This window comes from Scylla paramamosain, unplaced genomic scaffold (assembly GCF_035594125.1).
Source record: "Scylla paramamosain isolate STU-SP2022 unplaced genomic scaffold, ASM3559412v1 Contig20, whole genome shotgun sequence".
Lineage (NCBI taxonomy): Eukaryota > Metazoa > Arthropoda > Malacostraca > Decapoda > Portunidae > Scylla > Scylla paramamosain.
Genome location: NW_026973685.1, coordinates 576,194 through 602,500, shown reverse-complemented (window position 1 = coordinate 602,500; position 26,307 = coordinate 576,194).

Here is a 26,307-nt window from a genome sequence, read left to right as displayed (position 1 = left end):
AGTAATATACGTCATTAATGAAAATATCGATATAAATACTCCCTTTAAACAAATGCAAATCATGTACAAATAATGTTATAAAGTCTATTTCATGAATAGGAAAATGACGTTATGAATTAAACATGAAGCCGGGGAATCACTATACAACCTCTGTCTGACTGCCGAGAGTAAGCTGCTGATTAAAGATAGAGAGAGAGAGAGAGAGAAACATTACGGAAAATAATGAGGCACGGGGCAGTATTCATTCATCTACAAAGGCAATAACTTCTCATTTTTTTTTTTTTTGTTCTTTGTGTAGGTAGGGAATTTTCAGGAACTCTGCTTTTTTTTATGGGTTTAAATGCTCAGCCCCCTTATGGTGACCCAGGCAAGATTTTTGAGTGATGCCTCTGCAGATCTTCCTCTCTTTCTCCTACTGACTAGATCTTTATCCAGCATCCTCTTCATCACGTATTCCTCGTCTTGACATGCCCAGACCACCTCAGTCTCTACTCTTTAACGTTGTCAACAAACCAGCGTTCATGTTTTGTACCTCTGATGTGTTTGTTTCCGATTTTATCCTGCCTCGTCTCTCCTGAAGAAAATTTTTACCTGCCTCGTCACTCCTGGGAAAAAAATTTGACCCACCTCGTCACTCCTGGAGAAAAAAAATTGTCCAGCCTCGTCACTCCTGGGGAAAACAGCAGAGCATCTTTTTAACTCGTTATGACACTCACTGAAAACCAATACGATTGAAACAGGAATATCATCATTCTTAGTGGCCTAGTGAGAAAGGCAAGGGCGTTACCACTCACCGAACTTGTGTGTGTGTGTGTGTGGTGTGTGTGTGTGTTGTGTGTGTGTGTGTGTGTGTGTGTGTGTATGTGTGTGTGTGTGTGTGTGTGTGTGTTTAGTGGCCGCAGTCTCAACACGCCGCCTGGTGACAGCTTGGTGATGGATGGTAACAAGTTCAAGCCTCGCGGTGGCTGGAGGCTCGTTCATCACCCTCACCTGGTGCACCTCTCACCTGAGCCGCACCTACCTCACGCCAGCGATGCCTGCCACATGTGCCTCCCTTGTGCCGAGGCGAGGGCGCGGGGCAATATTTGATGCTACAGTGGAGACGATAACCTGGCGTTGTCAGTCTTGTCTTTGGAAACTAAAATCCAAACTTACACCAGACAATTTTATAAAGCTTGAGAAGGCAGGTGACAGTCAAAGGATTAAAGAGAACCAAGAACGACAATAAAAACAAAATATCCAGCCATTCATAAAATCAGAACGTCGGGTTCTCATTAAAGCAGAGGAGAAGCCACACCTCACCTGCTCCACTGCGACTTGAGAGAAAAGAGCTGATCCTCAAACTCATTCATTCTATTGCGCCGTGGGAGAAAAAGAGTTGATCGCCACGTTCACCTATTCCACTGCGACCTGAGAGAAAAGATCAAATCGCGCGCCCCAAGACAGACCAGGTGGAAATCTACAATTCAAATGTAAGACTATCTAGAATCTCATTGACTTTCGGACCATAATGACTATTCGCTCCATTAAAGGGCATTGGGATGGCCTTGAATTAGTCACGCAGGTGGAAATGAGAGCTATTATCGGATAATTACATCGTTCAGGTAATGTTCAGGTGTTCAAAGTGTTAAAAAGATTAAGGCTAGAATATTCTTATATATTAGGCACTATTGTTTTTCCTGTGACCTAAATTTGGGTGGATTATACCGTTTGCTATTACATCTTCAGCTTTTTATATGTGTAGAAGACCGGCAAAGGGCGCCAAAAAAAGGAAAGTAAAAACGAAGAAAACTATAAAAAGAACATAAAAATCCTGCTATTTTCCGAAAACAAATATAAACAAATAACAGATAACCAGAGAAAGTAGATAAGAAATGAAAGGAATTTTGATTTAACCTTTCCATTGCAATACTATTCCCACATACTTCTATTCCTTTTGACACTTATCTTTATACTAATTTGCCTCTTAAACAAGCTTATAACTTAGAAAAGACAAAACAAATCTCCTATTTTCTCTTTTTCTATCTCCCTACACAACACACACAACACACACACACCACAACACACCACAACACACCACACCACACCACAGTGCTCTGAATCTTAACAAAAAAAACGACCATCACAGCAATAGATAAAAAAAAAATACGTAGCTTCATTCCCCAAAGTGAGACTGACGTGGAGTAATGTTCACCTTCACCCTCCCATTCTTGTCCCAGGCGTTCGTTGAGTAAGAGCTATGCACATTTACCCTTTTACACTGCAGAGTAAGACACACCAATGCACATTCGGCCGTTCCCCTTACGCCGCATAGCAAGTCCCCTACGTTTCTCCAAATAAGCAATCAATCAAACTAAACACCGGTATTAGAAAAACGTACGTACATAAAGGAAGGAGAGAGAGAGAGAGAGGGGGAGAGAGAGAGAGAGAGGGAAGGATCGTTCAATATTAATATCTCACTACACCTTCGTTCACCCTAAGTTGGCGGTGAAAGATGGCGGAGGTGAAATTGCTTTTGGAAGGCGATGGGGATTTACGACGCGAGGAGCAGGAGGAGGAGGAGGAGGAGGAGGAGGAGGAGGAGGAGGAGGAGGAGGAGGAGGAGGAGGAGTGGGACAGCCGTTGTATCCTAAAATATTATCGTGTCACCTTATTCTCCCTCGCTCCTACTCACCCAACACTTCCCTTCCATCTCCCATTACATTATAGTTCCTCGCGGTGGTCAAGACTTTTTGCCCCGACTGGCGAGTGATGTGCTGCCAAACCCGGCCAGGCGAGGCGGCGAAATTGTTGCCACACTGACGCAACGCAGAGGGACGGTGGTGGTGGTGGTGGTGGTGGTGGTGGTGGAAGAACAATAAGAGAAAGAAGAAGAGGAAGGAAAGAAAAACAAGACCAAAAACAACAAAACAAGAGCAACAAAAACAAGAATAACTACAACAGTAAGAAAAACAAGAATAACAATAAGAAAAACAAGAGCAACAACAGCATTAAGGAAAATAAGAAGAACAAACACAATAATCACAAGAAGAAAAGAAGGAAAGAAAAAAAAACAGGACCAGAAGGAATAAAAAGAGGAGGAAAGAATGAAGAGAAAGAAAAGGACAATAAGTAAGAGAGAGAAAGAGAGAGAGAATAATGAAAAGTAAGAACAAGAACGAGAAAGAGGAAAAGAAAGAAGAGGAAGAGGAAAAGGAAGATTACAAAGAAGAATAAAGAGAACAAAGAATAGAGGGAGTAAATGGAGCAGAAAAGAATGAAGAGAAAAAAGGACTATGATAAGTAAGAGAGAGAATAATGAGAAGCAAAATAAGGAGACTGAAAAGAAAGATAAGAACAAAAAACGAAAAGAGGAGGACGAGGAAGAGAAGAACGACAACGAGAAGAGGAGGAAGAAGACTAGGAGGACGAGAGGACATAAGACTGAAACAATGAAATAATGCCTGGGATGATGGGAAGCTTGTCACGGGAGGAGGAAGAGAAGGGATTTAGGCTGCAGGAAGGGACATGAAGGATTTAGACCGCAGGAAGGGAGTTGAAGGATTTAAGCTGCAGGAAGGGAGGTGAAGGGGGCAGGAAGGAAATCGGAAATTCAGGCCGCTTTCATCCATTGGTGAGGGCAACATGTCATCTTATACAAGGCGGACAGAGGGATAGATACATACATAAACAACAAATATATTTACTGTAAGTTATGGAAGGGTGAGAGAAAAGCTGTGGGTATGAAAGGTTGTCAAAGAAACCGTAGTGTTGTCAAACAAAATAATAATAACATACATGATACGATTAACTAAATGATTATTACACACACAAAAAAAGCAGACATATTTACTTCTGTGTTTGTAAGTTCGAGAAGGACAAGGGAAAGTTGAATGTAGATGTAAAAAGAACGAAGGCAAAAAAGCCATAGTGGTCAAACAAAATAATTTGCTTGGTGTTTTTACATATGATGATTCTGTGTAACACTTTTTATAGGCGTTTAATACACAGTGTTTGTGTGAGGCTACGCTACGCTACTCCTAAGTCTGGTTTATTTGATATTAACTCGTCTTGAGCTCCGAACCATAAATAATTTAATTTTGTGTATTATATGCAGCTTGGCAATATATATCTTGTAATACCATTTGATTTAATTATCTAATGTCTTTAATATGAATGATCGAAATCCGTTGACACATTCAGTCAGTAAATGTACAAAAAAATTCTAAATAGATCAAGTGAGAGCATTTATATTTTTGGATGCGTGAAATTAGCAGAATTCCTTCATTCACTCAATCAGTAAATGTCAAAGAAATTCTGAATAGATTTAGTGAACTGTTATCGTGAAATCTTTATATTTTTGGATGCGGCAAATTAGCGCAAGAAACGTCCCAGGAATTACAGGTTTGCCTCGACAGCACGAGAATAAACACGCGTAGCTCAGCCAAGTTTGTTCCCTGCCTGGATATAAGAAGCGAGGAGCGACACAAAGACCATCGTAAGATACATCAGCGTGAGCACAAACATAACATTCTTTGCTGTGACGCGATTAACACTTCTAAGAAACAGACGGGGACACAGAGGCGAACCTTCATGCCCCGACCCTTCCTGCCACGCTCCATATCGCTAATCAAACCCTCCCCGGGACCGCCATGACTTTAGGGTCTCTGGGGTGTGGGTGCCAAGGGTGAAGAATGAGAGATACACTGGAGTGGACACAAGATCAGAGAAACTAGTAATATATGAAGGGCTTTCTTGTAGCTGGTGACTAAAACACACACACACACACACACACACACACACACACACACACACACACACAGAAAGGGAGAGAGAGAGAGAGAGAGAGAGAGAGAGAGAGAGAGAGAGAGAGAGAGAGAGAGAGAGATCTGTTTGTGATAAATACATTGAAGAATAAAATCAAATTATTAGCTATACCTCATGAAATAAAAAAAAAAGAACAATCGAGAACCAACCAAAAAAATAAATTATAAAACCATCGCAAGAAAACATCAAATTTACATCCCCCACTAATCAATCAAACACTCACGACCCAATTATTACAACATGAAAAGCTAAAACTGAATTAACTCGACAATCCTGAAGAGAGAGAGAGAGAGAGAGAGAGAGAGAGAGAGAGAGAGAGAGAGAGAGAGAGAGAGAGAGAGAGAGTCAGTCATGAGGAGCATTATCGTATAGCAGAGGCAGGTAAAGGCAGGGACGGCAAGATTAACGTAAGTAGTTCCATGTCAGTGACGAAGACAAGTGGACTCAGTAGAATGTCAAGGAGGTACATTAGAGGCTGCTAACGCTGCTGAGATTGATGGTGAAAAGTGACCTGGAGGAGGAAGAGGAGCGGGAGGAGGAGCTGGTGAAAGGAGGGGGAGGGAAAATGAATGAGGGGAATGAGATGAGGAGAAAGGAGTGAGAGCGGAAATAAACGAAGGGGAATGAAGGAGGAGAAGGGAAGGAAACGAAAAAATGGAGGGAAATGAAGGAAAGGTGAGAAAGAGGAAGAGAAATAGAAAAAGGAAAGAGCTACGGACAGGAGGAAAGAAAGAGGAGACAGAAATAAGGAGATGGAGTAGGAGGAAATGGAAATAAATACAGGAAGTAAGCAAAAACGGGGGAAACGGGAAGGAGGAGGAGGAGAGAAAGTTACGAAGAAGAGGAGGAGGAGGAGGAGGAGGAGAAAGAAGAAGAAGAAGAAGAAAAAGAAGAAGAAGAAGAAGAAGAAGAAGAAGAAGAAGAAGAAGAAGAATAAGAAGAATAAGAGGAAGAAGAAGAAGAAGACTTAAGAAGAGGAAGCGTAGAAGGAAGAGTTAAGTACACGAGGAGGAGGAGGAGGAGGAGGAGGAGGAGGAGGAAAGCTTCTTACGGGTCGTCACCTTTAGAAGAGCGAGTGTTGATGGTATTTTAAAACATATTTCTGGAGGTGACTTAGGAATTGCCGCGTTAGAAGTGAATGGGGGGTTTGCTACTAGAGAGAGAGAGAGAGAGAGAGAGAGAGAGAGAGAGAGAGAGAGAGAGAGAGAGAGAGAGAGAGAGAGAGAGAGAGAGTATTGAGGCGACGTATTCTCCTAAATTCGCTAATATTTGGTGCTTTTAAGTATATGATCAAGTAATCTAATAAAAATGCCTGTAATTTAAGGAATAAATAAGGGATGTGAGATAATATGATAGTAGAACGAATATAAAAGAAGGGATAAACACACACACACACACACACACACACACACACACACACACACACACACACACGACACCGCGGCGCCAGACTTCATCACACCAACGTGAAGTGTAATGCAAGTGTAACTCCACGTGAAGTGTAATGTTCGGAGCTGAATTTGGCTCGGCGGGGAAGGTAATCAAGAGAAGCGGGTAGGCAGGGTAGAGAGGCGGGAAGGCAGATAGGATAGGTAGGGTAGGCAGGGGGCCGGTAGAGAGCAGCAGGAGTGAGAAGAGCAGGAAGGGCAAGGCAGGGCAGGGCAGTGGGAGGATCAGGAAGGCCGCAAGGAAGGCGGTATACTTTTGCTGGTATGTTTCTGAGGCGACGTGTCCTGCCTGGCCTCTCGAGACATTACCTCAAGGATTAACGGTATTGCTTCTTGCCCTGCACTGCGAGGCCGCCACTCAGCCGGTGTGTGTGTGTAGTGTGTGTGTGTGTGTGTGTGGTGTGTGTGTGTGTGTGTGTGTGTGTGTGTGTGTGTGTGTGTGTCGCTGTCCAACAGTTGCATAAACCATGTTCGCCTTTGGTAACAATCTCATTCCTTGTAACGAGTTTGCGGAAATAAAAAAAATAGACTATTCTTTTTTCCAGTGATCTTAGGGAATGACTGCGGCACTCTACTCTACCAGGAAGCGAGACATTGATCAGTGGTGGGAATCAAACGCATTAACTCACTCATTACCACACAAGATTCCCAGATTCCTTGAAATCGTCCATCGTTGATCAGAATAAAGCAAATAGATGTTAAGATGTAGGGGATATGTAACTTTTGATCATTTATATCACCTTGATTATGAAAAAAAAGACACTTTTTTTATATCAGATTGGCGTAAGACTATAAAGGAAAAGCCTACTGAGTGTCTTGTCCGGAAAGCAGAAAGGCTAAAAAGGATTGCTATAAAATTAATATTCTTTAATAGCATCTAGGAAAGAAACACTAAAAAATTGAAGAGAAGGAAAAAAATATATTTTAAGGCCAGTAACACAAAAAGTGACAAAAATGAAGAATGCAATGGCTCCATGAATCTACACGAAATAATTGCAAGAGGGGAGGAAAAAAGAAAAGTTTAGTCAATAAAAAAAGAGGTCTTAAGATCACACTTCACACAAACAACGAATCAAACAATAAAAAAAGAAATCTGAAGAGGTCACACGAAAAAAAAAGAAAGAAAACGAAAATAAAAAAGGCGAGAAACAATAAAAGGAAGAAAGAAACACTAAGGAGGAGGAAGGACGAGGAAGGAAAGCGAAAAGGACGCGTCAAGAATTCCACAAGAGACGCCAAGTGTCGTCTTCGCGCCCTCGTGTCTCTGACTCAGCGCCGCACATTCCCCACCGCTTGTCTCTTTTTCTCCACCTTCCTGCTACGAGCCTGCGCGGCGTGCGAGGGAGGCAAGGGAGAGTCACGTTGGGTAGAAATGAGTCACGCCGAGTAGAAGTATTCTGAATTGGTCTAATCACAACTACTTTTAACACTCTAATGGCTACTTTTGGGATTTCAAAGAGTGTTTTTGTGATTCTAATATTAGTTTCTGCATCATTAGGAAGAAAAACACTAACTATGATAGTTAATGTCACGATGAGTAATCATGTTTACGGTCATATTCTGATTCGGGTATAATCACAACTACTACTTAATACACTTCAGTAATAGATGTAAAAACCGCTTGCTTTCGTAAGTGTAATGATAGTTTAAGAAGGTTTCTGCATCATTGATAAGGAAAACACATTGCAGATCACCTCAATAGTCTTTGAAAAGATAGCACTGATGAAAGCACAGAGCGTCTCAGAATACGGACTTTTTTCTACCGTGAGTCAGATCAGGAGTTAGTCACTGTACCTGAGGGTAAAGTCACAGTGAATGTGTAGCTTGGTGAAGTACACAGGAAGCCCCACCCAGCACACCACAGCCACTACATTCACACTAATGGTTCACGTACCACTCTCCCCCTCGCCCCTATCACCTACACAGCGTTCATACCTCCCTTCCCTCCCTCCCTCTCTCCCTCCCTCTCTCCCGTCCCTGCCTGACTGCCCACCCAATGTAGAAAAAAGAAAGGATGGCTCTCTCTCTCTCTCTCTCTCTCTCTCTCTCTCTCTCCTCTCTCCTCTCCTCTCTCTCTCTCTCTCTCTCTCTCTCTCTCTCTCTCTCTCTCTCACCTCCGTCACTATTTCCCAGAAGAATAAAAAAGGAAAGTTATACAAAGGGTAATTTCAGAATTAAATGTAAAGTTTCTACACGGGACACAAATTTCACAATGGTGTTTTCTTTTTCTTTTTCTTTTTTTTTACATGGAGGAGGTTAAACAAGGCAATGAAAATTAGAGAAAGCCCACTAAATTGTCCTAGCCCCCCTCAAAAAGAGTAAAAATAAGAAAACATTTATCAATCTATCAGTCAGTCAGTCTATGTATTTATCTATTTTATCTGTCTATCCACATGACCATCTATCTATCTATCTATCTATCTATCTATCTATTTATCTATCTTTGTATGTATGTACCTTCTGTATATCAATCTACCTACCTACCCGCCAAGCTACCTACGTATTTATCGATCTGCCTTGCGCTCTACCTGTCAATCTACCTGTATACCAAATTGCATGATATGAACACGAACGAACGGAGATAAATATTACAGGATTAGTCACCGCGGCGCAATACAAAAGAACATTTATATCCAGGCAATTATTTTACAAAGGAATATGTATAGCCAGACAATTAATTACCTTACTATTAGTGTCTTTACTGCCTTAATGTTAGTATATATCACAATGCTAACCCTATAAGACTGGTTGTGTGTGTGTGTGTGTGTGTGTGTGTGTGTAGTCTGAGTATAGAGTTTTGTCTACCATACAGGGGGTGTTTTGGAAATGCAGGCTAATCAGATCTACTTTTCAAAGGCTACGTTTTTTAGACACACACACACACACACACACACACACACACACACACACACACACACACACACACACACACACACCAATAAAACACCTAAATTCACTTTAATTTTTCTATCACCACCCTTCCCTCCTTCCTTCCTCCATTCATTCCCTCTTTCCTCCGGATTTTCCTTCCCTAACTTCCAAGTACGCCCTTCCTTCCCTCCACCACCACTACCGGCGTCTCAACCCCTCTAGTAACCTGTAACTGACACGTAAGAGAATATATAGTAGTACTTCTGCTTCAGCCTGAGTTTCCTTACCACCCTTACCACCTTTCATTCATAATCTTAGGACTCTCTGCTGACTACAGACTAACGCAGCGACTCTTTACTAACTGTGACTGCTAATTATATCTGAGTAACCCTTGGTAATTTTATAACACTAAATTGCTGCTTCCTGGTATTCAGTTCTTTGCTGTACGTATGCGCTATCTTACACACACACACACACACACACACACACACACACACACACCACACACACACAGAGAGAGAGAGAGAGAGAGAGAGAGAGAGAGAGAGAGAGAGAGAGGAGAGAGAGAGAGAGAGGAGAGAGAGAGAGAGAGAGGAGTGTGTGTGTGTGAGGAAAAAAAAAAAAAGGAAAACAAAAATCTTGATCCTCACTCGACCGCTCAACTTTTGAATAACTTTTTATAACCACAGTGGCGTTTAGCGTTTTCCGTGTCACAATATCTTTTCGTTTGCGTGTGTCTTGTCGTGTTGTCTGCGGCCCGGAGCGTGACAGCCGAGGCATGTCTCTCCCTTCAGCACAGAAAAGGGTTAAGTTTTACATGCTTGTCAAAAATGTCTCGGGACTGGACTGCCTTCCCTCTGTCAGCCTCCATCAATCTCTCTCTCTCTCTCTCTCTCTCTCTCTCTCTCTCTCTCTCTCTCTCTCTCTCTCTCTCTCTCTCTCGCTCTCTCGCTCTCTCTCTCTCTCTCTCCTTGTATTCTTTTCCAATTCTTCTTCTCTTTTCTCTTTCTTTTGTCTTATATTCGCATGTTCACCCCAAATTTCCCTTCTACTTTGTTCTTTCTTTCTTCTTCTTTCTTTCTTTCTTTCTTTCTTTCTTTTTCTTTCTTTCTTTCGAGTTCTTTCTCTTTCGTTGTCTCGTTTCGTTCTTTTCGCCTTCATTTTCTTTTTTGTTTTCTCTTCCTTTTTTTTCGCTACGATTCTTGTCTCTGTCTGTCTGCCTTCTGTCTGTCTGTCTGTCTTCTGTCTGTCTGTATATATATCAGAGACCCCCTTGCCTCCAACCACACAGACGCCATGCCTCCACCCACAGTAGGCAGTCGGTGCAGGAAAAGCTTGGGAATGAAACTCGCAGCAGCAGTAGATCCCCACACGAGTACTGGTAATGTAAGCATAAATTTAATTCCAGACCATTTCACTGAGCAGGAACAGAGAGCTGATTTATTTTAGCGTGTCAGTAAATGGGTGGAGTACGAGAGATGGATGTGTGTGTGTGTGTGTGTATTGATGTGCATGTGTTTGCGTGCGTTATTGCCAACTAAGTGTGGTTGATGTGTCCATTTCTCAACCTTTTTGCGTATTTGTAATGTCTCTCTCTCTCTCTCTCTCTCTCTCTCTCTCTCTCTCTCTCTCTCTCTCTCTCTCTCTCTCTCTCTCTCTCTCTCTCTCTCTCTCTCTCTCTCTCTCTCTGTCAAGTAGACTACGTAAAGAGAGAGAGAAACGAAGGAGAAAAGAAGAGGGAGATACCAATGACAAGAAGAGCGGGAAAGCTAAACACGCCTTCCGTATAACCACCACCACGAATGCCCAGAGAAAAAGAAAAGGAGAAAAAGAAAAGGCGGAGAAAGCAATGGAAAAAAGAGAAAGAGAAAGCGAAATATGTCTTCCCTTCACCACCACCCACCACCACCACCACCACGAATATGTAGAGACAGAAAAAAAAACTGAAGACGAAAAGAAGTGGAAGGAAATAATGTAAAGGATAAACGGGAGGAAGCGATATTGAATAGCAAAGTACTGCCGTGTCCACCATCACCACTACCACCACCACCAAGCCTCTTGTACCCCTGTCCCTTGCTCGCCACACAGTCCACACCTTATCTCAATTACCACTCCGGCGTCCAACCAGTGCAATCCAAATCCTTTAACTCTCGTGAAAGTGGGATCGAATGTCACTAAAGGGAGTCGAAATCTATGAACATGAAACTTGATATGCGTAAAGTACTGTTTTGTGTCGAGATGGAATTTCTTTTCTTAATTTTCTTCAGCGACGACTGTCTTTTTTGTCTGGTAAACTTCACTATTTGTAAGTTTGGTGCGTGTGAAGGAAAGTCTTGCTCATTATCTTGAACTTTGGAGAAAAGAAGGCCTCGATCATTACCTGTCTGAAGCTCCGGTATGAGCGCCCGCGCCTCCCTGCGTGCGTGTGGTCATGGGGAGGAGACATACAGACAGACAGACAGTAGCGGGTGTGGTCGTGGCTGGGGTAGCGGTGGCAAGGGTGATTTTGGGCGTGGTTGGTCGCGGATATGTTGGTCGTGGCGAGGGACTCGTGACAGGCATAGTCGTTGCGGTGGTGGTCACGGCAGGCGGTGATGCGGCGTGGACGCAGGAAATGAACACACCAGAATGTATTGCTCACATTCTCCAACATTTACATATTCCTGTGATGTCGAGTCTCAGTTGATGAGCAACATTTGAAACTCAAACGTAAAATATTAACTAATACATATGAAAGTACTTTACTGCTCTACTGAATAAATATATTTTTTTCCCCCCATATGTTTTGCCATTAAAAGCAAAACAGGATTCTTTTAAAAGTATTTTTTGAAAGCGTTACAATGAAACCAAATTTACATGTATTTCCTGTTATACGCAATTTTAAATTCTACGACATAAAAAATGCTTTTAAAAGTTTACAGATAAAAAATCCTTTACTGAATTTTAAGCAAACGATTTTTTCCTTCCACTGAAGCGAGTGGTGGTGCGTTTCTCTCTCTCTCTCTCTCTCTCTCTCTCTCTCTCTCTCTCTCTCTCTCTCTCTCTCTCTCTCTCTCTCTCTCTCTCTCTCTCTCTCTTTTTGCCAGAAAAAAAGAAAGCTGGACTGGGAACGTGTAAGTGTGGGAGGTGAGACGCGAGCAGAGGTGTTGTCGTGCTTATGTGGCGGCCCCTGACCAACTCTTAACTATTTCCATGGTGATTACGACACCTAGACTCTTCAAGACACAAAATTATATTAAAACTATCCTCCAAATACAAGACATTCTCTCTCTCTCTCTCTCTCTCTCCTCTCTCTCTCTCTCTCTCTCTCTCTCCTCTCTCTCTCTCTCTCTCTCTCTCTCTCTCTCTCTTTATTCTGCGGCTGATCAGCACTTGATTATTCCCGCGGTGATTACGACACGTTCTGAACTTTTCAAGACACAGCTAAGCCTTACTAAGCCATGTATAGTCAAAAACTCTTCGCTACATCAACTTTCCTTTAACTGGCTGCCTTCAGTCTCAAACACTGCCGCGGCGTTGCATCTCTTACTATCTTCTACTGTTATTTTTATGGTTACTGCTCCTCTGAACTTGCTAACTGCATGCCTCCCACACTCCGGCGGCCTGGATGCACGAGACTTTCTATTCATTTTCAACCTTATTTTTCTTGCCTTACACGATTGGATGGATGCAATATCCATGAGATAAATGAATACACAGATATTTAGATAAACAGATAGATAGATGAATATATAGATATGCAGATAAATACAAAGATAAACAAGCAGATATACAGATAGATAGATAGGTAGATAGATAAACAGGTAAATAGATAGATAAATGGATAAATAGATGAAAAAGAGGCAAAACACTGATTGATGAATATGTTGAAATCTGCATAAAAAAATGATGAAAAAAAAAAGGGAAAAGCTATCAGAATCAGTCCAACTATTCCCTGAGTGGCCATTAAAGAGAAGACCAGACAAAGCACACCACCACCACCTAGCAACACCAATACTTGTTCCAGCTCCCTTGCTCGGCACAGCGCCACCTGCCCGCCTGCCCACCACCACCCGGACCTTTACAAGCGGAGGGAACGTTCCCCTCTTTAAAAGTTGTACAGAGACTGGGAGAAAATTCACGGCATCTGCTTTGTTTCCCTCGAACTCATTAAGGAGCAGCACTTGGCGGGCTTTCTCCTTCATTTTATTTTGCATTACCTGAACTGCCTTTGTCGAAGCAAATATCAAGGGAATTTTTTCTACTTTTTTTTTTCTTTATAGGTACAAGGGAAGGAAATACAAGATGATATTAGCCTTCGTTGATGCAAAAGGTGATTCCGTCTGGTTAACTTTTATTTTTTTTATTATTATCTGCTTAGGAACGGCATATTCAGATACTTATTTTTTGTTGTTCATGTCTTTCCTCTTTTGTAGCTTTTATCTTTTTTTTTTTGTTGTACTTCACGTATAAAAAAAAAAAATTACGATAGACTCGAAAACCTAATAATACCAACATTGCTTCTGTCCAAGTAAGTGATAGAGGAAATTAACGCATATTACTTTTCTTCCCCTAAACGATATGAGAATGTAGAAAAATCCTTGATATCTTAACCATTGTTGAAGCAAATGATACAGTGAACTAAACAAAATTGGTCTGTCGTTGAAGTAAATGATAAAGAAAATTAATGCATATTAGTTTCTTTCCCTTAACAATATAAGAATGCAGAACAAAAAAAAGAAAAATCACCATTATCGAAGCAAATAATAAAGTAAACCAGAGCGAAATTGGTCTCTTTGCTGTACATTCCCGCTTATAACACGGTTCTAAAATAAGTGAATAAATATAAAGAAAAAAAAAACGAAAAAAAAAAAACGAAAGGCAAATTTAGTTTTATTCCAGGGGTGACTCAAATGAAACAGCAAATCTCATCTTTATGTCACATGATGAAGGGGATCCGTGGGTAGCGCAACAACACAATACAAGGCCTGACTGCACCAATCACGCGGAGACTCACTGACATACTCACCCTGTGGCGGCGTGTTTGATCGGCTCAGCCCTTTGTCCCGGCGCGGTGGTGGGCGAGTAATTAACCCTTTGACTAGTAAGGCTTTGTCACAGTTTAATAAAATGGTCTTGTGTAGATTAAGATTATAATTCTAAAAGATAAGTGTTAGCAAATTATTCACATTTAGTGTGTACAGATTTAGACGATATTTTGAAAGATACAGTTAGAACAAAGGAGTACTCGAATATTCACGAGAGTCTTTCAGTGACTGGTTGATTGACTGACTGAATGGTGGGTGATAAAAAAAAAAAAAAAAGTCAGAAAAGTAAGTGTTGGAATATTGAGCAAAGTGTAACAGTGGTTGGCTGATTGAGTGGCTGACTGATGGGTGATAAATAATAAGTCACACCAAAGAAAGTGTTGGAATATTGAGCAGAATCAATCAGCGGATGTTTGATTGACTGGTGAGTGATAGATGATTGGCTGCTGGGATGATGGCTGCCTGTATGGTGATGGGTGAGTGGCTGGCAGGTGACAGGGCTGGCATCACTGGTACGCAGGTAGCGTATATTAAACGGCAGCCTCTTGAACAAGTTTACTTGCATTTATCACTTATTAAATGTAACAGTATTGATTACCGATTATACAAAAACCGGGGGAATCAACAACTAACACGATAATGTGATAATTGACATGTTCTTGTTTTTTCTCAACTTCGATTTATATTTCGAGACAAAGTAGAAAGAAGTCTTCGTCAGATTACACAGGTTATGAACGGGGAGGGGAAAGAGCCTGGGCAGAATGAGGCTAAAAGGGCACTGAAGTAATAAGCCACATGACATGAGTCAACGCTAGACAGTAATCACGTACTCTGTGACATGCAAACTTGTTCTCGCTGATGTTTAAAAAAAATAAAATAAATAAATAAAAAATAAAAAAAAAGTAAGGAAAAAAAGAAAAGAAAATGTAACTGGTTTTACACTGAAACACCGAAAAAAAAAACTACCTAACATCATCATATCTACCAATGTTAAACTATTGCCCCACGCAGAAAAACAAAGTGGAAAGAAGTTAAAATATTTTCCCAACACTCCACGGGAATTTACTAAAACAGACAATGATTTCCCTGAAGTACGCGTGTTGCCTTGATTGCAGGTGCATGATTAATTAATGCCCGCCAGTACACGTGGCTAAAACGCACCACTTCACTTTTATTATCGCAATACGGAGCCTGGATATTGCGAGTCATTTAGCCCTATAGTTCCCATTAATATCCATTTTTTAGCTGCCGGAATTACGAAAAATTTCCATTCTCGTACATTCATAGTTGCCGTCTTGCATTGCTGAGAGAAATGTGACTGTGTGGCTAGCGAATGAGGAAGGATAGAACGAGTGAGGGATGAAGGATAGAGAGAGTGAGGGACGAAGAATAGAGAGTGAGGTAAAAGGGTAGAGAAAGTGAGGGATGAAGGACAGAGCGAGTGAGGGATGAAGGATGGAGAGAGTGAGGGACGAAGAATAGAGAGTGAGGTAAAAGGGTAGAGAAAGTGAGGGATGAAGGACAGAGCGAGTGAGGGATGAAGGATAGAATAAGTGAAGCTAAAGAGTAGAGTGAGTGAAAGACAGCGCCAGTGATGTTCAGGACGAAGCGAGTGAGGCTGAAGGGACAAAGGAGTGGCGAGTGCTGAGGGGTCGGGGCAAACAGTCACGCACAACACAAATTTCCGGAATGGTCACAGGGATTTCTGATGCAGTGGAGATGAAACGTGAATGAATTAGTTAACTGATGGAGGAAATTGATCAGTCTCGTTGGAATTGCTTTCTCTCTCTCTCTCTCTCTCTCTCTCTCTCTCTCTCTCTCTCTCTCTCTCTCTCTCTCTCTCTCTCTCTCTCTCTCTCTCTCTCTCTCTCTCTGGCTACCTTTTTTACATGAAATAAAATCTTAGATAATATTCAATGCGTCCTGGAATCGCTACCAATATCAAAATATGTACTGTGGGTCAGATTACCTGATAAAGCTTTTCACTTCCACTCACATTCCGCAAGTGAAATCATTGCTACGAACTTCCAAGTAAGTGTTAACATTTATCTACCAGACAGATACTTTTTTCTTGTTTTTAGGGAATCCGTCGTTGAATAATACAAAGGGTGTGGTAGAAGTGTTTCAAAGGCGGTCGCAGTTTTTTTTTTTTTTTCTGTGACTTGCAAACAAAATACAGTAATTAGAAGTAGGACAACTCGGGCGGTAGGGAATTATAATTTTGATCATACTCGACAAACATTTTTTTTTAGGAAATTCCATGTTGAATAATAGAACCTTGAGTCTGTGCACTGGGAGATGCGTTTCTGTGACCGTCGAATTTACATTTTTTTTTTCTCTCCAACAAAGCGAGACACAGTAATTAGAGGCCAGAATAACTGAGCCGGTAGGAAATTCTAATTCTAATATAGATAAAAAAAGTTCTGACCATTGCTGAGGATTTCTAAGCCTCTAACACTGACGACATCCAGCGACACAACCATTCATACTTTTAAAGGGAACACCAGGTACCTTGTAGAGGACCAGGACGTGGAACTCAAATGAATTAAATGTATGGGAAAGAAGGGGACAAGAGGAGATGAACAATTACTAGTGCTTATAAAATTGTATGCTTTTTCTTTTCCCTACTTTTTCTTTTCTTCTACTTTTTTTTCTTCTTCTCCCACGGTCGGGAAACGATGATACAGCAGTCACTACAATCTTGTTATTAGATCCACAAACTTAAATTGTCAATAGATTGGAGGACTTAAGATTGAGGGAAAACTTTACAGAGTGGGAGTGAGTGCGGTAGATTACTGAGAAAACAAAAAACTCAGGAAATAAAGGAAACTCTAAGAATCCTGCAGGGCTACATGTGACAGTCATATATAAAACATTACTGTACGTATATCCACATATTACTCCATTATTTTTTTAGTCAGGTATTGCCAGTGACAGTATATACCTCTAGTAATATAACTAATGTGTAGGAAGGTGAAAGAAGCCAGCAGGCCTACACATGGCTGTCCCAGTATAAAAACATTACTTACGTATATCAATATATTACTCTTATCAATATTTTTTTTAATCATCCACTGACCGTGACCTTTAGTAATGTAACTGTAGTAATAATATTGTTCCTTTCTTTGCTTCTACGTGTGTTTGTACTTTATATTTCATATACGTAGTTCGTAATTGTGATATTCTTACCTTTTGTTAATATTTTTGCTAATATGTATGTTTGTACTTTGTTTCACTTACGTAATTTGAACTTTATTGTGATGGTTCGTAGGTGTCGACTTAACTTTACTAATTTTTACTGCCTAGTCTGCCCGCGGTTCTCCTTTCTCGTGTACCGTATATTTTAAAATTTACTAAAGCCTTAGTACGAACACAAGAAACACTAAAGGAGAAGAAATGACCCTTAGTAAGAACTCTGGCGTATCTTATCTTCACCTGTCTGAGATACAGTAACATACTCCCGGCGTTCCCGTTCCAGAATTCGAACCCTCGTCCCTCGTAATGTCAGGGTAAATATATAATGTGCCGCTGATGAAATGGTACATAATGCACATTCACATACTATTTATATCGAGTTCTTTTTTTTCTATTTATTAATTTTTTATTCCTATGGCGGCGCGAGCTTCATTCGTATATGCTGCTTTCAGTCATGCTTTTAATTAAATCCTGCCTCCTGACTCCAATGTTTTGTTTTGTTTTTTTTTCTCTCGGGTCAGACCTCCTATGCCTTAGAAAAAAAAATCAATGTAATCTTCTCAGCTTGTCCCATGCCGACTGCAGTTTCTTAAAAGGAGTGCCAAGGTAACATTTTTTTCCATTTTTCGTAGTCATTGGTCAACCTTCCTCAGACACAAGAACGAAAAAATAGACTACGTTTCAGAATCCATTCCTTTCAATCCAGCACCATAAAGTATTTTTTGTTTTATTTCGTGTAGTCTTCGGTCAGTTTTTTTTCCCCCATCTTGTAGTCTTGGTCAGGCTCCTTCAAACAATAAAAGGAAAAAAATAAATACACAGCGTTTCAGACTCTGTTCATCTCAGCCAGCACTTCTCTCCGGCGCCGGATCCTCCCGGGCGAGTCTTTTGTCCAGTATGAAATATTTACAAGAAAGTCTTTTGGTGAGGCCGAGCGAGTGAGAGAGAGAGAGAGAGAGAGAGAGAGAGAGAGAGAGAGAGAGAGAGAGAGAGAGAGAGAGAGAGAGAGAGAGAGAGAGAGACGGGGGCACTTCACACAGAGCACCCACGATGACCTCTGTGTAGCCAAAGGCGTGGAGGAGAATTCATTGCCGGAGGGAAAAGAGGTAAGGACGAACGAGATGAAGGAGAGAGAGAGAAAGAAAGAAAGAGGGAGAGAGAGAGAAAAAGAGAGCGAGCGAAGGAAACGTTGAGAAAGTGAATGGGTAAGAAAGTGGGAGCGCGTGTGAAGGAGGGGCAAGGTTCAAAGGAGAGGTTGGGAGAGCTGGAGGTCACTGGAGAGCTATGAAGGAGCCACTCCGTTCAGGCTGGAGTAATACATTTGGCGGGAAATAACAGGGGAGGGCTGAGGACTGGGCGGGGAGGACTAGGAGCGTGTGTGACGGAGGGGAGAGGAGGGTGGAAGAGAGATCGAGGAAGGAAAACTATGACAGCAGGAGAATGGGATAGATGGAGGAGGGAGGAAGCGGTGGAAGGGTGCGGGGAGGGCGTGGACATAAAGCTAGCCTGACGATGGTGTCCGTGCGGAGATAAGAAAGGCAGAAAATAGAGCCGTGAAGGGAAGGAAGGAAGGAGAGGAGGGGAAGCGAAGTGGTGCTAGCGAAGAGGAAGGAAAGGGGCGACTTGGGCCACTGTGATTTAAGACGCCTCGTAAAAAAAGAAATATAATCCAGAGAGACACATGAGCTGGAACGAGGGTCAATTTCTGTGATCGGCGAGTCATCAAAGGCAGGCTGGGCGCGATGAGGCGGCGCTACCCGGCTGGCGGACCCGAATACTTACAAGGCGACGGGCAGTGTTGTGTTGCGTGAGGAATGTTTCATGGCAGCGTTTGTTGACCGGTTCACTGCTTGACTCAATCACGTCTTCTTATAAGAGACGGATGAGGAAACACAAAGCAAAGCTGAAGCTACGGCCACTGAAGTGTTATTGCTCACTGTTCCCTGTCTGACGTAATCACGCCTTTTTGGCGACGAATGATAAAAAATAAGCTACGAGCACTGAAATATTTGATTTACTTTATCTTTTCTTTTTTTACTCACTGGTGCCTACACTGCAAAGTTGTACAGATAATACAATATTAGAAAGTTTAGAAACTCATAGCTGTCATACATCTAATAGGTTTTGATATGATTTATTGGGCTTTTCAAAAGTTTACATAATTATAGTGATAATTTAACAAATATATTGTTTCATCAGCGTAGAAAACACTCATGAAAACCCGATTAATCTCTTTGTGGCTCTTAAAGAAAATGTCTTCAAGAGAGAGAGAGAGAGAGAGAGAGAGAGAGAGAGAGAGAGAGAGAGAGAGAGAGAGAGAGAGAGAGAGGGGAGGGGGGGGAGGCATTTCAATACACGAACCAAGAGTTGTGAACAAATAAGACAAGAGTTAAGGAAAAAAGAGATGAAAGGGTAAAATGGACTCGGCGTACACACACACACACACACACACACACACACACACACACACACACACACACACACACACACACACACACACACACACACACACACACATGCGCGCGCGCCCCTCGAAGGGTAAAGAGACTTACCAAGGCGCTGTCGGTCCCCAGGTGCATCATCTCCGTATCATCTCCGGTATGGGATTGCCACAGCTACTCTCGGGCACACGACAATGGTACATCCTCAGTGGTACGGGAAAGGAGGGTACACTGGGGACAGTTGAGAAAGAGAAAGAAAAAAAAAGTAGGTTTAACAAAGGTATATTCACGGTAGTCACTTGATGTAAAAATAGTTATAGAAAAGGTAGGAAGACGGTAGTTAGCGATGTGAAAAAAGTATAAAGGAATGAACGTACTCGGTTGTGAAATTATATAAAAAAAAAGTGTTTGAAAAATTAAGTATATCGTGAAAGGTAATAAAACAAAAGGCAGGTACAAGATGAACAGGCGATAAAAAGAAAAAAAAGAAAGGAACATGGTGAATACGTGACAGAAAACATGAAATAAAGTCACGAACAAGACACACGATGGATATAAGAAAGGCAGATACGAGGTGGACAAGTAATAAAAAGAAAGGTACAAGGTAGACGGGTGATATGAAAAGTGACGTACAAATATGACAGGTATGCGGTAGACAGATCACTAGACAGATATGCGGTAGACAGATACACTAAAGGTAGACACACTGTGAATAGATACTAGAAAGAATACTAAGAAGACAGTGGACAGGTGATACAAAGAAAAGTACAAAAGATCACAGGAGACCTTCTGAGAAAACGTTGCAAAGGAATGAGACAAGGAATTCGAGTGAGAAGGAAGAGGAGGACTGAGTCTGAGATGAGCAAAGTGAATGAACTGGCAAAAGGAAGACTGAGGAAATAAGACTGAGGAGGAGGAAGAGGAGGAGGTGAACTGAATACAAGTCTTGCAATGTGAAGGAGTAGGTGGAAGAAAGTATGGTGTACCCTATTGCCAGGAAAAAGGAGAGAGGTAAGGATGGAGGAATCGGTGAAACGTGCAGTAAGATGAAGGGAGAGAGAAGAAGAGAGAGCGAATCCATGGAAGGAAACTAAAGAATTGAGGTGAAAAGTTATATACTGGGAAGATAAGAAAAATATCTTTATATTGCGACGGGTGAGAAGAAAATGTTAAAGATAAGCTAGAGAGGAAAATAAAAGGAGGAAGATGAGAAGGGGATCCAAAAGGAGAGGGAAGCCTCGAGAAGAAAGGAGTGAAGAGAAAAATATAAGTACGTTCCGAAAGAGACGAAGAAGTGAAACAAGGAAAGGAAAATTGAAAGCGACATCAGGAACTCCAGATCAAAAATAAGATAATCGAGAATGATTTTGCACCAATAAATAGAGGAGACAAACAGAAAAAAAGGTCACAGGAAACAGGGAGAGACGAAAATACCTGGAAGGATGAAGGCAGGAAGAAGACAAATAAAGGAGGGTGGGAACGGAACAGAGAACAAAAAATAGTAAAAAAAAAAAAAAAACGACATTCTGACAGTAACGGGAAATGGACTAACGGGAAGTAGACAGTAAAATAGAAAATGGTGGACGGGAAAGAGATAAAAAAAGTGAGCAGTTTACGGAAACGTGGAGCTGAAAAAAGGAGGAAAAAAGATAGACTAGTTGATTTATAGAGAAGTAAAACTAAATATTGAGAAAAAACGTGGTATGGGATGGGAGGAAGCGAATTGAGAGGGAGGGAAAGGTTAAATCTTCTCCCACGCATGTACACACACGCAGTATAGAATATATATAAAAAATAAAAAGTCGTACTATTTAAAATTCAATACAGATGAAAAGGAAACTTGTATATCTAGTGAATCACGTTGAATTCCGGTATGCTTGTTAAAGAAGGAAAATATTCATGGAAATATTGTTTGTGAAATACACCAATTACTCTTTTATAAAATTGTCAAAATAAAAAAAAATAAAAAAAGATCGTGCCATATATAACTCAGCACTTGTAGAAAAAAGCAAAAGTTGTATTCTGTTCAGTCACGTTGAATTGTATAAGAAATAAAATTGTATATGAAAATTAATCATTAAGGTTCGAAGAAATATTGTTTGAAAAATACATGATTGAAAAATACATGAATTATTCCTTTTAAAAACTCGTCTCTTCCTGCACTCCTGAGGCAACAGTAAGCAACAAGAGGAAAAAAGTCATTCTGATGATAATAATGATAATTAGGATAATGAGGATGATAATTAAAATGATGATGATGATGATGATACGGATGGTGTTATTTTTATGACTGATACAATACACCCTCACATCACACATGCACACACACACACACACACACACACACACACACACACACACACACACACACACACACACACACACACACACACACACACACACACCGTGACAATAATCATCAATAATCCAGATGCCCGAGCCACACACACACACACACACACACACACACACACACACACACACACACACACACACACACACACACACACACACACACACATTCCTATCGACAATTTCGCCTTTCATTCCAAAGTGACCATTACAGTATATAGTGTCCCCCTTCTACCTTTGACGCCGGCGGCTGATGGACTGAAATAGGACGCGGTATTAATAGTCCCCGACCCGCGGCGACGACACCCGATGCAGCATGCATGGGAGGGATTCGCACTCTGACAGGATGGGGAGGTGACGTTACTGCCCGTCTTCCTACCCAACCCTACGTGCGCTTATTGACACACACACATACACACATACACACACACACACACACACACACACACACACACACACACACACACATACACACACACTGGTTCTCATTCCTTGCTATACACAGCCGCTACATCACATCAAGTTTCTGTCTTGCGTTACCTCATCCAGTATTACTTCCCTGCAACACATTCACGCTCACTCCTCGCTTCCACACACACCCACACTTATCAACACTCATTCCTTCCTTCATTCAAACGCTGCCTCACATCTGCCTTGCGTTGCTTCATCCAGTATTACTTCTCATAACACATCCACACACATACTTCCCCCCCCTACACACACATACACGCACACACACACACACACACACACACACTCATCCCCTGATACACTCAAGCACAGCGTCACATTTGGTCCCTGCCTTGCGTTACCTCATACCCATCCAGCATTACTTCCCTGGAACATACGCGGCAATTTTTCACGTCCATGAAACGAATACTTGTACAGCCTCGCATTTAACGGCAAGCGCTATCCCGGCACTACTAGAAACCAATGTTTTCCATGCGGCGGAATGGAATCACGGCTTGTTTATTGGGTTGTAAATCGTTACTGCGACGGGTGAAAAGCTCCCGGCGTGGGGGAACACAGAGCGAGATGCGGAGGGTGAGGGGAGTGAAGGAGGGTGAGGGGTGAGTAAGGGGAGGATGGGGAGAGGGTGAGGGATGGATAAGGGGAGATGGGGAGAGGGTGAGAGGAAAGGGTTGTGAGGGGAGGGAGTGTTAAACGTTTAGTGCTGTAATACTCATTAAGGGATTCACCATGTAACAGCATCAGGTCTCTCTCTCTCTCTCTCTCTCTCTCTCTCTCTCTCTCTCTCTCTCTCTCTCTCTCTCTCTCTCTCTCGTTCTTTCCAAATGTTTCCTTCTCTGTTGCTTTTCATTTCCTCCACATCCTTCTTTCCTTCCTCTCTCCCTCCCTTGCTGCTTCCATTCCGTTTATTTCCAATTTATTTTCTCTACCACTGTCACTACTACCACCATCACAGCCATTCCGAAACACCTACGTTGACCTCCACTATCACCACTACCTTCACTATCATCACCAACTTCACTATCATCACCATTATCACAACTACCCAAACCAACTACCATAACCAGCAAAGTCTCCACACATTCATCACCATAACCACCGAAGTGTCATTGTCACTCATTCGTAGCACTCATCATCACCATAACTCACCACTCTCCCCATTGGTGTAGTTCAAACATTCACCACACCAACATAACGAAAGAGCGTAAAAAAACACTAGCGAATTTTGTTTACGTCAGCCTTGCTATATCCCCTGTAACATTCATCACTACCACCTCTTAAACCATTCACCACTTAACGATTAGAAAAATGGTGAAGAAAGTTAACAGAAAAATTTACATTACAAAATATCTTCACGCATGCAACAAAAAAAGGACAGCAAAAAGTATTATTGGCTTAATATATATCGAAACATTAAAGCGAATAGAGTTGCAAGTATCCCTGATTGATGAGCGAGACCTGAACCAGCGCAGCGACACGCGGGACTCCCTCCTGGACTATAGTTATTTAATGCCTCTGGTGGGGCGTGGGACGGAGACGGTAAAAGCCGATATAATTGAACAGCTCTTTCCATGAAGAACCTTGTCGTGTACAAAATTGACAGACGTATTCTGAGACTCGTGGTGGTAGTGAATATTCCTTTCAGATTGTGGACTGAAGGGAAACAGCAAACCGTGAAGGCTGATTGGAGCATATTCCTTACTGTTGCACCACACTGATTTCTGTACACCACGCGTTGCTCGGAACACGGACGCAGGCTGAAACAGTTTAACAATTCCGTAAATAATTAAACCAGACACCATCGGAGGAGGCATAAGCTCACAACCTATTATAACTTAGCGAGCAGAGGCCTTGCGGCACCAAACTCGGCGCCTTACAACCTCGGAAACAGTAATTGTACTCTCGATCCTGCTTCGGAGAGCAGCCACCGACCCACGCCCCGAGGCACTGCAGAGGGAGAAACAAAATACATATACAAAACCCGCCACTGCCGAGGTACAATTGCCTGAAGCGGTGACGATACAAAACAATACGAAACCCGCCACTACCGAGGTACAATTGCCTGATATAGTGGTGCTGTATGCGTAAAATGTTAGACAACAATGATCAGGCAACTACCTCCAGTTTTCCCAATTATGATCTTTACGGGATTTTTAATGTAAAGCAGATATTTCATATATGAGTTTCTATTTCATTTACTCGCTTAATAAACAGATACTCCTTATATCAGGTCCCCAAAAAGAAACAGCTTGGCTCTGGCCCAGTAAAACGAGCAGCCAGTGATCTATGGCTCACCTTCACGTGGCACCTCTCAATGTAGCGCCCCGCCGCCACACGAATACCCTGGATCATCTGTCTCCTTATCGGCAACTGCACAGCTAAACTTCCCTGACACGTACTTGCGGTGGAAAAGTTACCTGTCATTATTCAGGTGCATCAGACACTCGGCGGGGATCTGAGGCGGCTCGAGATATGTTTTGCGGGTTGGCAGGTTGAGAGGGAAGGCAGGAAGGCCAGAGAGAAGGACGAGTCTCAAGATGTTCAGCCGAGACGTGAGGTTACCGTGTTAGTGGGTAGAAGTGGAGGTCGTGGAGGGAATAGGTGATGGAAAGAAAGGAACTCAAGTCAATGATGGAGGAAAGAAGGAAACTTAACTGAAGGAGGGACGGTAAGGAGGGAAGGGAAAGTGCCCATACGGGAGGGTAGGAAAGGAAGGGGAAGCGCCTCTACAAGTGATTTTTGCAATAGAAGCGATAGTTCCTTTGAAGGAGGAAAGGAATAGAAGAGGTCGTGTAGGGAAAAGAAAGAGGAAGAAGATAATTAAACTGAAGAAGGGAGGGTAGGAAGGGAAGGGAAGGAAGGATTCAGTGAAGTGTTCAGAGGAAGAGAAGGAGACAGTGGAAGGAAAGAAAGAACAGTAGACTTAAATCACCATCTTGAGAGGAAGGAAAGAAAGGCGAAGTAGACAACAAACTGAGGCAGAGTTCCAGAGTTTAAATCATTTGGTGTGTTTTGCGTGTTGTTGGCTAGGGGCAATGATTTTTCCGGCGAAGTAGCAGCAAAACCCCGATGTTTGTGAAGGATTTTCCAATATCTTAAGCCTGGATCTGTGCGTGGTATTGTTGAGGGACGTCGGAACACTGACCCTGAGGCGACGTGGTCCCCCCAGTTTGCAGAAGTTTGAGATCCAGCGTCGCGCCACCTCGTCCCAAGGGAGGGAGGCTCGCTAAGGCTTATTCTTTATTGGAATTAACTGCTAACTTCGATGACTTGCTGAGAAAACGAGTGTATGATGAGTCAGGAGCAGCTTTGGGATAAATTACAGAGGACTGATAATTTTTAACTCAAGAACGCAGCTCCTTTTCATAATTTCATGCTATTACCTTTGTGCGTAATGTCTAGATGAAAAAAGTCTTATCGGCAGCCAGAATTATAACTCCTTGATAATTCCCGCACGCTAATCATTCCGGGCTTAACTTATATACCCAATACCTCACGCCCCACATGAGTTCCCAGACGCGCTGGTAATCCGATTATAATGAGGAAAGCTGAACTATGACGAGGGGAGTTCTGGGGACGTGAGGAGGCGCCCAGACGCCGCTGCTGTCTCACTCCGATACGGGAATAGTGAAGCTCTCCTTAGGGTCAGTGAGGAGAATTCGAAATGTTAGAGTGTTTTATATGGGATCCTTCCTG